Raw genomic sequence first — 13814 nt, forward strand, 5'->3', positions numbered from 1 at the left:
GACATGGAATTCTTTCTGCTCCCAAAGCACAGGCCCAGCACGTGAATTGTCTGTCTGTTATTGCCGTGACATTCCAAGTGACTGAAAAGTTGAGCAGAGACAACAATGAAGTTCTTATGCAGTTATGGATTTGTTTGGGGAGGATCTAGTTTATCTGCTAGCAGTGCAGTGCCCTGGAAACATTGTTTTGAAAAGCCATCCACATGTGCGCGCGCGCTCACACACGCACACACACACAAGCTCATTTAATTAAACAGTTCTCAATATAAATATACATTGACATAATTCAGAGGTGACAAGTCACAGAGGGGTAACCATGTTGGTCTGTATCTGCAAAAAATAACAAGGAGTCCTGTGATATCTTAAAGACTAACAGATTTATTTGGGCATAACAACCACTTTGTTAGCTTATCCATGAATGCTTATGCCCAAATAAATTTTAGTCTTTGAGGTGCCACAGGACTCTTCCATTATTTTCTCAATTCAGAGGAAAGCTCTACTTTAGACTACTTGTTAATATAATAGGTTGGTACAGGTTGAACCCTCTGGACCTGACCAGTACAGAGCAAAAGAATTTGCTGGACCATGGGAGGTCTATATAGTCTTGCACATCACTAACATTTTCACTGCTTACTGGGCTTTTAGAAGTCATTTAGGGCTAAATTAGAGCTAAATCTCAGCACAGAACACTGAGAGCCAGGAAGGTTGGCTTTTATAGGGGAGGGATAGCTCAGTGGTTAGAAGAGTAGCATTGTAAACCCGGGGTTGTGAGCCCAGCCCTTGAGGGGACCTTTCAAGGGTACGGGATCGGTTCAATTAAAATCTGCCAGGGATGGTGGTATCGTTATGAGTTCAGGGGACTTGACTCTGTGACCTTCCAGTTGAACTAAAAAACAAAAACTTTATGGGACCGTGGGAAACTCAGCCACACCTGTGATAAGTGGTCATTCAGCTAACTAAAATCATGCTGGATTATGGCTTGTTGCCAGATGAGAGAGATCTGTATTAGAGAGATTCAACCTGTTTTTGCATTTGTAGTGGAATGGTTTAATATTGGTGGGATTTGCAAAAATGGAGGCTCTCACTTGGCAATCTAGGATAAAGAGAGAACCCTTAAGTAAAGGACATGATGTGAGAAATTTTGTAGATAAGTAAGTACTCCTTGACTGGGATTAGTGATCAGAAAAAGGGGAGAGAGTAGCAAAAGGTGTAAGTGTAGGCTGATTTGAGCAAACTCTTAAAAGAAGTCTGAACTTGCTCCTTTAAGATGTGTGTAACCAAAAAGAGATGGAGTAAGGGATAGAGAGGATTGGTGGTAATGCATTCTGTAAAAAAAATCCTGCCATTCTGGGAATGCTTTATTAGTAGAATGACCATAAATTGCAAAAGCCCTTTAATGTCTATAGTACAGAGTATTCTGAGTTCATAAACTATAGCACTTTTTCAGATTAAAAAAATGAGTAAGCAAACCCAGTTTTACTTGTTGCATCCATCATCTAGTTTATGCAAGAACTGCCACATCTCTGATAAATTGTTTCCAAGCAACACAAAGATAAATGAAAAGGAGTTGATCAGCACTGGAATTATTGTTAGCTAAAGCTGAGCATCTTGAAAACGTGTATCCAGCAGCATGTTGTACGGATGTGAGACATGGGTGATAATGAAAGATTCAAAGAGAAGGATATTGGTGTTCAGGAGGAGTTGTTCTTTAAAGATCCTAGTAATAGGATGGATGCAGAAGGTCACCAATGAGGAATTATATAGGAAGATACAGCTGAAAGAGAACCTACTGTAGAAGGTTGTACAATGGAAACTACAGCTATTCGGGCATATCTGCAGAGTGAAGGACGAGTGAAAAGCCAAGACCCTGGTATTTGACATAACGGATGGCTCAAATAGGAGAGGCAGACCCCACAGAGAATGGGTAGATGCTATAGTAGATTGGTGCGGAGCTAGTCTACAGAAACTAAGCGACTCCACACTGGACAGGGAAAGACGGAAGGAAATAGTGAGGGAAGCATTGGACAGCAATAGGCACTGAGCCCATGGTGATTGTTGATGATGATGTTGGTCTCAGGATACTGGAGAGACAAAGTGGGTGAGGGAACATCTTTCCCAGACCTGAAGAAAAACTGCACGTATCTTGAAAGCTTCTCTTTCACCAACAGAGTTCAGGTCCAATAAAAGATATTGCCTCCCCTTCCTTGCCAATGGATTCATTGACACCCTCACATCCTACTCCCATGAACCTTTAGCACAGAAAGAGCCCCATCAATAGATATTCATGAATACCACATAGGTCATTTTTACTCAGATTCTGATTCAAGAGACTCATTTTTTTCCTGAAGCAGCAACCACTTTATGGCACTAGAATATCCATCAGCCATAAACCCAGCTCTTAACAATGCAGAGATCCCTACCAAGATATTGAATGGCATGGCTACACTGGGCGATAAATGTATGTGAATGAAATGGCCAAAGATAGATGTTGGCTTTCTGGCTCAGAGCAAATTTGCATGAAATACGTATTATGATAAAAGTTCCTGGCTGACAGAGGTTTTGACCGGTGTTGACAGAAGAGATAATGAAGACCCAAGGGGTATACTTTGCACTGCTGAGTATTTGTGCTAATAAAAGACTACAGAATAGTTTGTTGTATGGCTTGCTGAAATATATCTTTATTGCCTGGGATGCAAGAACGAAGCCCCAGTGAGTACAATTTGAAGCATAGAAGCCATATACTCAGGTAACGGGTTTATATATTGTTTCCCCATAACTTTAAAAATCATTTTACACACACACAGTTGTGGATGCCTTGGTCCTCAAGAGTATCAGATAAGCTAATTTCAGAATAGACCAGGAAGGCTGCACCATCTTCTGCATTCTGGAAGTACAGGACTGAGGGTGGAGGGTAGATATAGATACAGGTTGAACCTCTCTTATCTGGCACCCTCAGGACTTGACTGGTGCCGGGAAAGGTAATTTGCTGAACTGTGTTTGCTGCTATTGTCTAGCACATTACCAATACTTCCACTGCTTACTGGGCTCTTAGAAGACATTTAAGGGTAAATTACAGCTAAATAACAGCACCAAACATCGTGAACCAGGACCGGTGGCTGTAAACAAATTTTACAGGACCACAGGAAACTTGGCCACACTCATGTTAGGTGGTTGCCTGGCTAACTAAAATCGTGCTGGATTATGGATGTTGCCAAATGTGAGTTGTGGATTAGAGAGGTTTAACTTTCTCCAATCTACAAATTTAAGTGAAAAAGGTAAAGGGGTCCTGTGGTGTTGTAGCTGTTTCAGAGATACAGGACTTGAAGGTTGACCACCTTTAACCAGCACAGCAACATAGTGTCCTTTAATCAGTGCCTTTTGGTGAAATGGAGTCTAATTCATCCCACCAAAATTCCACTGACCTCATTGGAGTTGCACTCGGGATAAATACAGATGATTTGTTTTCACAACAGTTGTAAAGCTTCTATTTTGTTACGAGTGCTGGTCACCATACAAGCTGATGCATATATTATATTGCTGGTGCAAGATGGGTTATTTCACACCCTGCAGCTCTTGTGGTGTATTAAGTTTGCCTGTGTGTCTCCATCTCTGTACAGATCCAGCTGGCAGTGAATCCATCTACAGATGGCTGCTCCAAACACACCAACAAGGGTATGGGGCAAGAGGGGCAACTGCATTGGGGCACAGCATTTCAAAGGGGCCTGCAGCTTCTGGTCACCACTGATGCCAGTAGGCTTTGGGCCCCTTTGAAAAGCCATGGGCATATCAGTCTGCCACTTCACACAGCTTCTGGGGGCATGGGCAGTGTCATGCTCCAGGTGTCGCAAAGGGCTAATTGACCTTGCCCCTGCCCCTTCTGCACGAGGACCCTCTCCTTCCATGTCTGTTGGCTCCACTGGACTGCTCACTAGCTGAAAGATGGCAGAGTATTTTATGGCAAGAGGCACATCATTAAAGAATTCCATAAAAGTCACCCCCCCCCTTGTCTCTAAGAGGAGCAAAACATATCGTGCTATTGCAGCTCACCAGTTCCTAGCTGACTGTATCTTTTTATGTGTGTGTCTAATGGAAAAAAACAATTCATTCCATGATGCTCCCAACACAGAGAGCCACAAGGAATGGGATCACCTTAAGCTGCCTTTTCACCAACGACACATATCTTCACAGGCTTAGGAAACCCACTGGGGAAAAAACAGTGTTCCACCCACCCACCAATTTCATCCCCCTCACATAACCCAGAGGAGGGTGGTCCAGTAATAACAGGATGGTTTAAATGACCCATAAGAGAAAATACTTTGTTCTGAAGGCCACTGTTTCAGAGTTATCCTAAGTCATTAACCCACAGGCCATTTTAATGTCCAGGAAATGAATTTATTGGTCCTTGCTGGTCCCAGGGGAGTTCCTCATGAATACATCCTCCAGGGCTGTGGAGAGACTTCCTGAGACCCTAGGTAAGGGGTGTGTGGTGGGGAGGGTGGAAGGCAGGGGTCTCTGGTGGCGGGGGGAACTTGGAGGCTAGCTCCACCCAACCAGCTCTTCTGGACTGGGCTGCCCAGGTCTCCAACAATGATGTAAAGAACCCAGGGCTCCAGCTGCTGCCATTGCCGTGTTGACAACCAGGAACCCCTGTCCCTTTAAATCACCAAGCTCTGGGGCAGCTGCCTCATTTGTCCCTTCTCCCCCATCAATGGGCCTGACCTCCCCAAAACGACCTGTACGTATAGCACTAATTAGTTCCTTGTCTTGCAGTATCAGCACTGAAAAGTGAAAAGGCTGTAGAAAGTGCCCATTCACAGGCCAACAGCATGTTCCACTCCCCACTATGCAATACACTTCTGGTGTAGCTAAGTGGACACTAATCTCACACCAGGAGCAGCAGTCACCACTTTCACATGAGCCCTGCAATGCAATACAGCAGTCTGGATAAGAAGAACTCGACCAAAATTCCAAGAATAGTGCCCAGGAAAAGTTAATATAAGGTAGAAAAATTCAGTGTAAGAGAATGCATAAGGCATACCAGCTTATACTGGGAACAAGTTTTTAAAGATGAAAACGCATTAATGTTCTTAAGGATATGATCATAGACTAAGCCAGACTGAACTGTGGAAGGCTGTATAGCTGTCTAACCGACTTGATTCCTGAAATAAATTGAGTTCCATCAGCACATTATCTCCCTGAATTCCATCTAAAATTACAGTAAACTCTGTTTTAACCAGCATTCTAGCATCCAGAATTCTCAAATAACCAGCATTGTAACTGAGTTTAAGTTAAAGATCAAGTAAACGTTAGTCATGTTTTCCATAAGTACAGTATACTGAAAGTAAATACAAATAAACACAACAAATACAGTATAAGCTTACAGTGTACAATATTAGTGTTGTTGGTAAACAAAGTACTCCGCAAACATTTTGTGTCTTAATATCTACTCTTGTTTTTCTTCAGTGCTAGACATACCTCTCTGTTATCCAGAATATTTGAACCTCCAGCAATCTCCTGGCCTTTGGGCTGCCAGATATGAGTTTATTTGTATAGCGTGGACAAAAACTCTTTTTTCACTACCATTTAAAGGGTTTGGACTAAGTTTATTTTGTGTGTTGTTTGGTGCTTCTATTTCTGTGGGTTAGAGCTCTTTGATGGTGTTATAGACAGAAGGCCAGGTCATTCTGACCTTTTCCGGAATCATGTTTTATAGCCACAGGCCTATTGGCAAGAAAACCACATACATGTCATTTTTCAGGTTGACATGTTTTGTATTGCCAGCTGTCAGGGGGAGATCAGATCCCTGTGGGATGAAGTGGTCTTTCTTATAACTTGGGCCGATGCCTTGCTTGGCTTTGAAGAGGTAGATCAAAACTTTAATTTGACCCACCATTCCACAGAGAACAAGTGAAAGAAGTCGTTGGCCTTTTGGCAGCATGTGTTGTGCATTCCAAATTAGATGGGTTGTTGTGGTCAGAATGAATTGTCCTCTTCTGAGGTCAATATTTCTGTGACTGTAGTCAGGTAGCCCCACTCCTGCAGGGAAAGGGTTAAATCCAGCCCTGGGAGAGGGCTGAGGTGAAGGAGCCATCCACGGAGGCAATTAACTGCCAATTCAGGGTGCAGCTAATCGTGGCCTGACTGGAACTGTATAAGTGGAGGCAGTGGGGCTAACAGCCACCACAGGTCCTGGGGCAAGGTGGCAGGAGGGCCCAGCCCCATGCCCCCAGAAGGCCAAGGGCAGAAGAGGTGAGGCTGAGGGAAGTTAGCCCTTAGTTCCACTTGGATTGTGGCTCTGCCCACCCGCCCCTTCAGAGCCATGTGGAGTGGCACAGCAGCTTCAAAGGACCCCCAGAGCTCCAGTACCTTTGACATGCTGGGCCCAGGGGCAACTGCCCCCTTCCCATCATCTCCTCCACCAGTCAGCAGGCCTGAGTGGAAGAGGAGACATGACTGTTGTTCCAGCTGTGGAGCAGGAGGGACCTGGCTGCCAGGGAAGCCACTGAGGCTTCCTAACACACAGCAGAGCTGGCGGAAAGACAAGCAGAGCTGGGAGAGCTCTGGCCAGGCAAGCTCCCAGGCTGCAGGGCCTGAGACAAGGCCTTGGGCTGAAGCAAGCGCCAGAGCAGGGCAAGGCAGCTGGTCCACAACCACCTTACAAGTGATGAGTGGCCATTTCACAATGCAGTTTGCCCCTGAGGTAAGGGGCTAGATGATGTCTGGCAGCGGATCATTGAGGCAAGGTGGGTGTAGAGGTTGGGTCACTGTGGGAGGGCATTACCCTGAGGGAAGGGCCCCATAGTAGAAGGTAGTGGAGAACAAACAGACCAGTAACAGTGGGTCAGAGACCCTCCAGAAGAGGGCGTTCCAGAGGCTGAAGAGCTAATTTCTGAGTGACGAGCAGATGATCCTGCTTCAGTGAGTCACGCCCCATTACAGTGACACAGAGACATCCAATATTCATGCCAGGAGGTCATGAGCTCATGGACCACTGTGACTCTGTCTAAAATCAATAGGAGGGAATACAGCTAGTGGAAGCAGGAGTAGCTTTTTTGCATATCCAGTAGTGTGGAGGAGTCTCTTGTAGTCCATTAACAACCCCCGCAGAAATCAATCCTCTAATATGCCTGGAGGAGAAGCAATCCTGTAAGAGATTTGTTCTGGGGTGATACCTAAAGGATGCATTAAGATAGATCCTTTATTTGGAATAAAATGAAAGAAATCTATTAAAACACAAAGACTGGATACTGTAAATGGTTACGTGTATTAATCATCAAATGTTTTGGCACAACTGCCCACATGGAAGTCCTATTTTCTGTGATGCTCAAGCCTCATTTATTAGACCCTGGGAATCCTGTGAGTGCCTTGCAGCTGGCATGACCCTTTTTCAGTCATCTCTTTTCCTGTGACTATATCTGAGAGGCACTCATGGCTTATCTCCTCAGTATCCTAGAAAGAGGCACATGGGATCAAACACTGATCTTTTGGTCTGAACTTTTTTTTTTTGTTTTTTTTTGTAAAAGAAAAACAGAAGTGTAGTTTGCTTCTAAAACTAAAACATGGTCTTTAAGCTGGACACTTCTCTGACACAGCTATTGAACTATGTGTTTCATTCTACAACAGTTAGCATTTTCCATACCAAACATCTTCTATTTTATTTTATTTTCTGTATGTGTTTCTTTCCCTTCATATTTTCTCATTCCCATTTGCTTTATCCATGTTTTCAAGCTGTCTGGTCTCCTATTTCCTTCTCTGTATGATTTACTACCTAGTGTGATCTACTGTAGTTCTCCAGCCATGTCATGTTTTAAATTTAACTGCCTTTGTTAAAATCTGTTTTAAAAATAAATTTTACCTGGTTTGTGCTAAAGGATAGGATTTTTTTTAAAATAAGTTCAATTATTTTTCACTCCATTGTTTACAGTAATCTGAGGAGCTTGGAGAAGCTGGAGTAACTTTTTTTTTTTTTTTTTTAAATTTAGATTCCACTGCCCCAGGTAAAATTAGGGAAGGAAACTCACTTCCAGTGACTCTCCAGGCTGTGTACTACGGAAGTGGTGCCCAGCTAGCAGTTGGCATGTCTTAATCTAGATACAGCTGGATTTGCTCCCCTCGTGCTTTGGAAACTGGTGGTTATTCAAACATGTTGCTGGGGTATGGCAGTTAATTCTGCTCTCAACTGTATTCTGCCAAAACTTCCAGCTGGGGTGGCAGAGCTTGGCTGTTGGTTCTGCTTCTCCCACCTGCTAACTTGGGAAATTAAAATTCTGATTTTTTTTTCTGGCAGTAGTGAGCTGTTTCCTCTCTGCTCCCCTCCTCATTCTTGGCTTTGAAGAAGGTGTTACTGAGTCTTTTCTCCCTCTGTGTCTGTCCATGCAGGACTCCTAAACCAGTCTGCCTATACAATGGTAGAGCAACCTGGAAGCATTAAAGGAACAGTAAAATGCCCCATTTATGAAGCATTGTTTTCAGACTCCAGGGTGGACTTAAGCTGTCAGATCTCCATCCGTGAGACAGAGCAGCATTCTGGGCACACTGCAAAAAACATGGCCAGAACCTTGGGTATTCAAATATTCATAGCATCCCTTGGTGAAAAAGTTGGCCACCTTCCCCATTCCTCTTGATCCAGGAAAAGCATCCGGCAATGTATTCCAGTCATCTGCTTTTTGAACTTGTATCTCTTGAGAGTAAACCAGACATTGACTTTTCTCAAGGAAGATGTTTTGCAAGACCTGCCATGGTGCCTGCTAAAAGCAAATAAAAGGAAACAGATTTATTTTAAAACCAAGAGACGACAGAGGAATGTCAGACATGAAAGAATACCTGCTCTAGTGCCAGCACAGTCAACATGTGGATCACTTATGCCAGAGGATGTCGTGAAAGTTAAGATTATAGCAGGGCTTTAAAAAAAAAAGGAATCAGATCAATTTTTGGAGGATAAGTCCATCAGGGTCTGTTAGCCAGAATGGGCAGGGATGATGCTGGAAGGCATTGTCCATTGTTGGAAGACAGGATACTGGACTAGACAAACCCAGTATGGCCAGTCTTATGTTCAGCTCCTCCACAGTAGACAGGGAATTCTGTGGACTTGACTGAGATGGAGGCTCAGAAAAATCAAGACAAATTCTTTTTTTTTTTTCCCCGACAAGTTTGATACCATGTTCGGGAGAACAATGGCAGGTATCACAGAAGAGTTTGTCAGATATGAGCCATCGAAGGCAAAAATCAAAGTAGGCTTTTCAGTAGCCCTATAAGGATGTGATTGAAGAAGAATGGGAATGTAGATAAAGGCAAAGCATTGTCTTGTGAAACGTGTGCAGCTGTTGCATCGCTGGTATAGGATATGGATCAACAGAAATGGGCATGGAGATAGGTGTGGGGCAATGACACACAGCTTAATACATATGTTCACTTGTCTGTTTGCTTTATTGTTTCCATTCTGCAGTATTACTCTGGCAGTTGGGGTTTGATTTTCATTTTGGAGATACTCCTTTGCAGAGCTGCCATCAAAAATAAAGGAGCTTCATCTTGTCACTGTGAGAGAGGCCCTGGTAGCACCCTAATGGCTCAGCAGTATGGAAAGTGTAATCCAGCATAGTACTCTGTCAAGTTTTTGTATATGTAGAGACCCCCTACAACTGATTTGTTTTCAGCTCCCCTCCATTGTCTCCTCTCTCTTTCAGGATTCTATTTTTTCCCTCTAATTCCCTGGCTATTTTGGCTGTGCACAGCTAAACATATTTTTAGGCAACTAATTCATATTTCAAACACCAGTGAAGTCAGATAATTTGCAGGTGTTAAAAATCCCTAAAGGACTGTTAATTCCCTCCCTCTGCATGGATAAACTAGAGTGTAAATGCTTGTTTTGATCTCCTGCCTACTGCTGCAGCAACCAGCAATACTATTTTTTTTCCTTTTGAACAATAGCCAGACATGTTGCAAAGGCATTTCATCTCTTGGCCTACTCTGCCCTGGTTCCTCGCTATCTATTTAATTTAAACAACAAACTACTGTATCAATTACATTCACCATGTGGCGCTTGGCTCCTTTCCAATGTGAGAGATCTTGTTCCATCATTGATCGTGGGTTTAATTGTTTTACAGTAAATTTAAACTGAGGCAAGAGCAGTAAAACATGGTCAGAATGATGCATTAGGAATCATTGGGTCCGGCTTTCATTGCAAACAATTGATGCACTTAATGGGATTTATGAGACACTCCCTAGAAATTAAGAAAAAAGTGACTTGTTCTGGATTGTCTCCTCAGTAATATTTAGCCTACTCATAGTGCTTTTCAGGTTTCCAAGTTCCATTACACCTGGTAAATATTTTAAGTTTCACGGGATGGTCTTTTAGACAGAGCATTGGACTAGGAGACAGGAGATTGAGTTTTTATTCTTGTCTGCACCTGGTTTGCTGAATGACCCTTTCCAAGTCTTTTCACATCTCTGTTTGTTTCCCTGACTATAAAATGGGGATATTGGCACTGATTTTCCTTTGTAAATTACTTTAATAGCTATAGATAAGCCCAATAGGTGCTGAAATAGGTATGAATAAACCCAGCAGGTACTTCAATGGGAATGGATAAGCCCAAAGCATTATTTTTTCTTATCTTGCCAGAGAAGAGAAGCAATAACCTATACTATTGCACTCTCTCTGATGCAAGTATTCCATTAGCATTTGGATGGGTGCACTAAAGCTTCTTGCCATAACAAAATCCTGGGAACAGAGCCTCTTGTTTCTGCTTATGATTTTCAAACAATTGAAGTGGAAGCTAAAAGGTCTGGGTTTTTTTGAGGCATGGGGGCAGAGTTGGGTTTGTTTGGTTACATAAAGTAAATGCATGCTGGGACATGCCATGCCACAAGTGCTTGACCTAAGGAGACATCTAGCTGAGCTGAGTTTGTCAAATGAAATGTAATTACGTACCTCAGATCGTCAGCCCCTTTGCATCATTTTGGAACAGCAGTAATCTACAGGTGCCTTAAAATCTCACCTAGGAATTTCCCTGCCGTAGGAGAGCTTCTGTTTGCCTTTCTTGTCTAGAAAGATCTTGCTAGGGCAGTGGTTCCCAATCATTCCCCAAACTGTTGGTGGACCCCCATCAAAGCCATTTCTAGCCGCTATGTGCACTTCATTAAATGAAAGGGAAACCACAACATAGACTTTTGGAGGATAATCAGTAACACTATTGGAAGAGATTTAATTTCCAAATAATTGATTGAAACTTCACAATTTATTTAAAACTTATTTTCTTTGATCATTTTATTTCTTTTGTTGTTTTCACAGCCCCCCTGCAATATCCTCACAGTCCACAGATTAAGTTGGATGAATCTCATTCCTACGAATGCCAAAGGTGTGGAAATTGCCCATGTAATGCATAAGCCAGTAAAGATCTGCATGTTGGAAACCACTGTGCTAGAGGATACACAGGGCTGAATTGGTTTAACCCGCAAGTACGACATCTGGTTGGCTTTGAGGTTGCTGTCACCTTCAAGTCTTAATTGCAGAATCTTAATATATTAATTCAAGACTCCTTGCGAGCATACATATACCTATCTCACAGAACTGGAAGGGACCTTGAGAGGTCATCAAGTCCAGTCATCTGCCCTCACAGCAAGACTTATCACCATCCCTGGCAGATTTGTTTTTTTAATCCATTGCCACAGATACCTAAATGGCCGCCTCCAGGATTCAGCTCACAACCCTGAGTTTAGAATTTAGCCACTGAGTTATCCTTCCCTTAGCTGCAGCCCTCGCAAACCAGGCATTTGGAAATGGTGAACACAGAAATGTGGGTCTTTCTTAGTGACTTCCCCTGTTTAGAACGTGTTTTTTTCAGCTCATCTCATAACAAAGACTCTGCTTCCATTTTCTTCAAGATTGCAGATTTTTCCCCTAGTTTTTTTGGCTGCACTCTCTCCTCGAAACAGGCTTCATCATAATGCAAATTGGGCTGGTTTTATAAAAGCAATCAATCCTCCTAATCATGAGGTGTTGATTACTTTCCCAAACTCCTTCTAGATAATAGAAAAATAGCTTGCATAAATTGTTGAGATTATTTCCAAGCATTCAAAACACAAAGAAAAACACTGATGAAAAAATGTATAGTCTAAGAGAACATTGTCTGCATTCAGTTCTTTGATGAGCAGCTATCGTTTAACCCCTTTACTCCTTGATTCATCCATCTGAAAACTGTTTGGAGATCTGTAGATAAAATATTTAATACAAAACTGCAGTTAGTTGATAGTTGTTAATTATGTGTACACTTAGCTAAATATTGTATAAACTGAATCTGTTCATAAAGCCATTCCTTTTATAATAAACAGACTTACAGACAGCCAAGGAGTCTTCAACCTCCATGGACATTCAATAATGGATTTAAAAGTATCCATTCTTCTAAAAAATAATTTTAGCAGCAGGCTACAGAGGGAGATAGCTGAATTGGAATTCATGTACAAGCTTAACGCTTTTTAATTTTGGCCTGAATAGAGATCTTTACTGGCTTATGCATTATGCTTGCCCAATCTTTGATATTCACAGGAATGAGATGCATCCAACTTAATTTGCTTCATTAACTGACCCCATTAGTGACAGATAATTTTCTTTTTTTTTTCTGCCCTCCTCCCCGATTCCCTTGGATTCTGTTTTTCTACTCCATTTCCATCTGAAGGAGGGGGTTTTAGCCATGAAAGCTTGTAACCTATTACATTTGTTAGTCTCTGAGGCACCACAGGAGTGCTTGTTATTTGTGTCAACTACCCTAGTAATTTGATCAAACACGTTCATTGACTAATTGGTAAAACACAATAGGTATTTACTTCAGTACCTATTGCTTCTCAGTTTGCTGCTATTTTTTGGAGGATCTACACCACATTGGTCTCTTCTGGCATTGACTTCAATGATATATGGTGCCTTTCATATTCAAGGCCTCCCAAAACCGTGAGACACATACTGATACTGCAATAGCTGTGTCACCCAAAGGCATGCATTATCTGTGCATTTAGTGGAAACTCCTGCACACCCTTGGGTTTTAAGATCAGATTGTTTCACTGAGAGTGGAAGTGTTGGACCAGACAGAAGATTTGCTCTTTTTTCAAAATGTAACATGAAAAGTTTCAAATCTACCAGAAAACTGGACACAGGTATAACTAAGTCAAAGAATGAATGACTTGAGTTTCAGAAGTCCCAAATACTCATAAATGCTACTGAAGTCATTGGGCGCTGCAGGTTTTCAGCATTTTTAAAAGCCAGGCCAAGAAATGTCTTCAAAAGCAATGCCTTATATTGTTAAGTCATTTAGCTCAGGCCTTTGGTGCAAGAAGGTTCTACTTTTATATACTCTAGTCTAGTTTTAAATGTCCTAAATAATGTGTCGGAAATAATGACAATAAACAGTACTTTATTTCTTGATTTCCCTCTAAGCACTGACAAAACCCAGATATCTTGGATTCTATGATTTGATAATTGTTCCGGCTCTAATCTGTAAATTTTATGTCTTCATAACCATGAACTTGAAATTCAGGATTTATGAAGCAATGTTTCCTTTAATCTTTTCCATCTATGTGTGGAATAAATTTTGTTACATGTACTGAGGCATGTCTATATTTGCACTGCCGGAAGAAACACAAGCCTTGCTGTGGCCACTCTGCTCATCAGCTGGACAATATGAGAATCTCCTCTGAGCGGTTGCACAAGCACACAGCTTCCAGGGAACACTTATGAAGTAGTTGACATGATTCATGAAACTTTTATTCTGCAGAAAGAATATAATGCAAATACAAAGGCCATCTTAGAAATATCTTTACGGAAGTCT

Source organism: Carettochelys insculpta, chromosome 31, assembly GCF_033958435.1.
Source record: "Carettochelys insculpta isolate YL-2023 chromosome 31, ASM3395843v1, whole genome shotgun sequence".
In the NCBI taxonomy this organism is placed as follows: Eukaryota; Metazoa; Chordata; order Testudines; family Carettochelyidae; genus Carettochelys; species Carettochelys insculpta.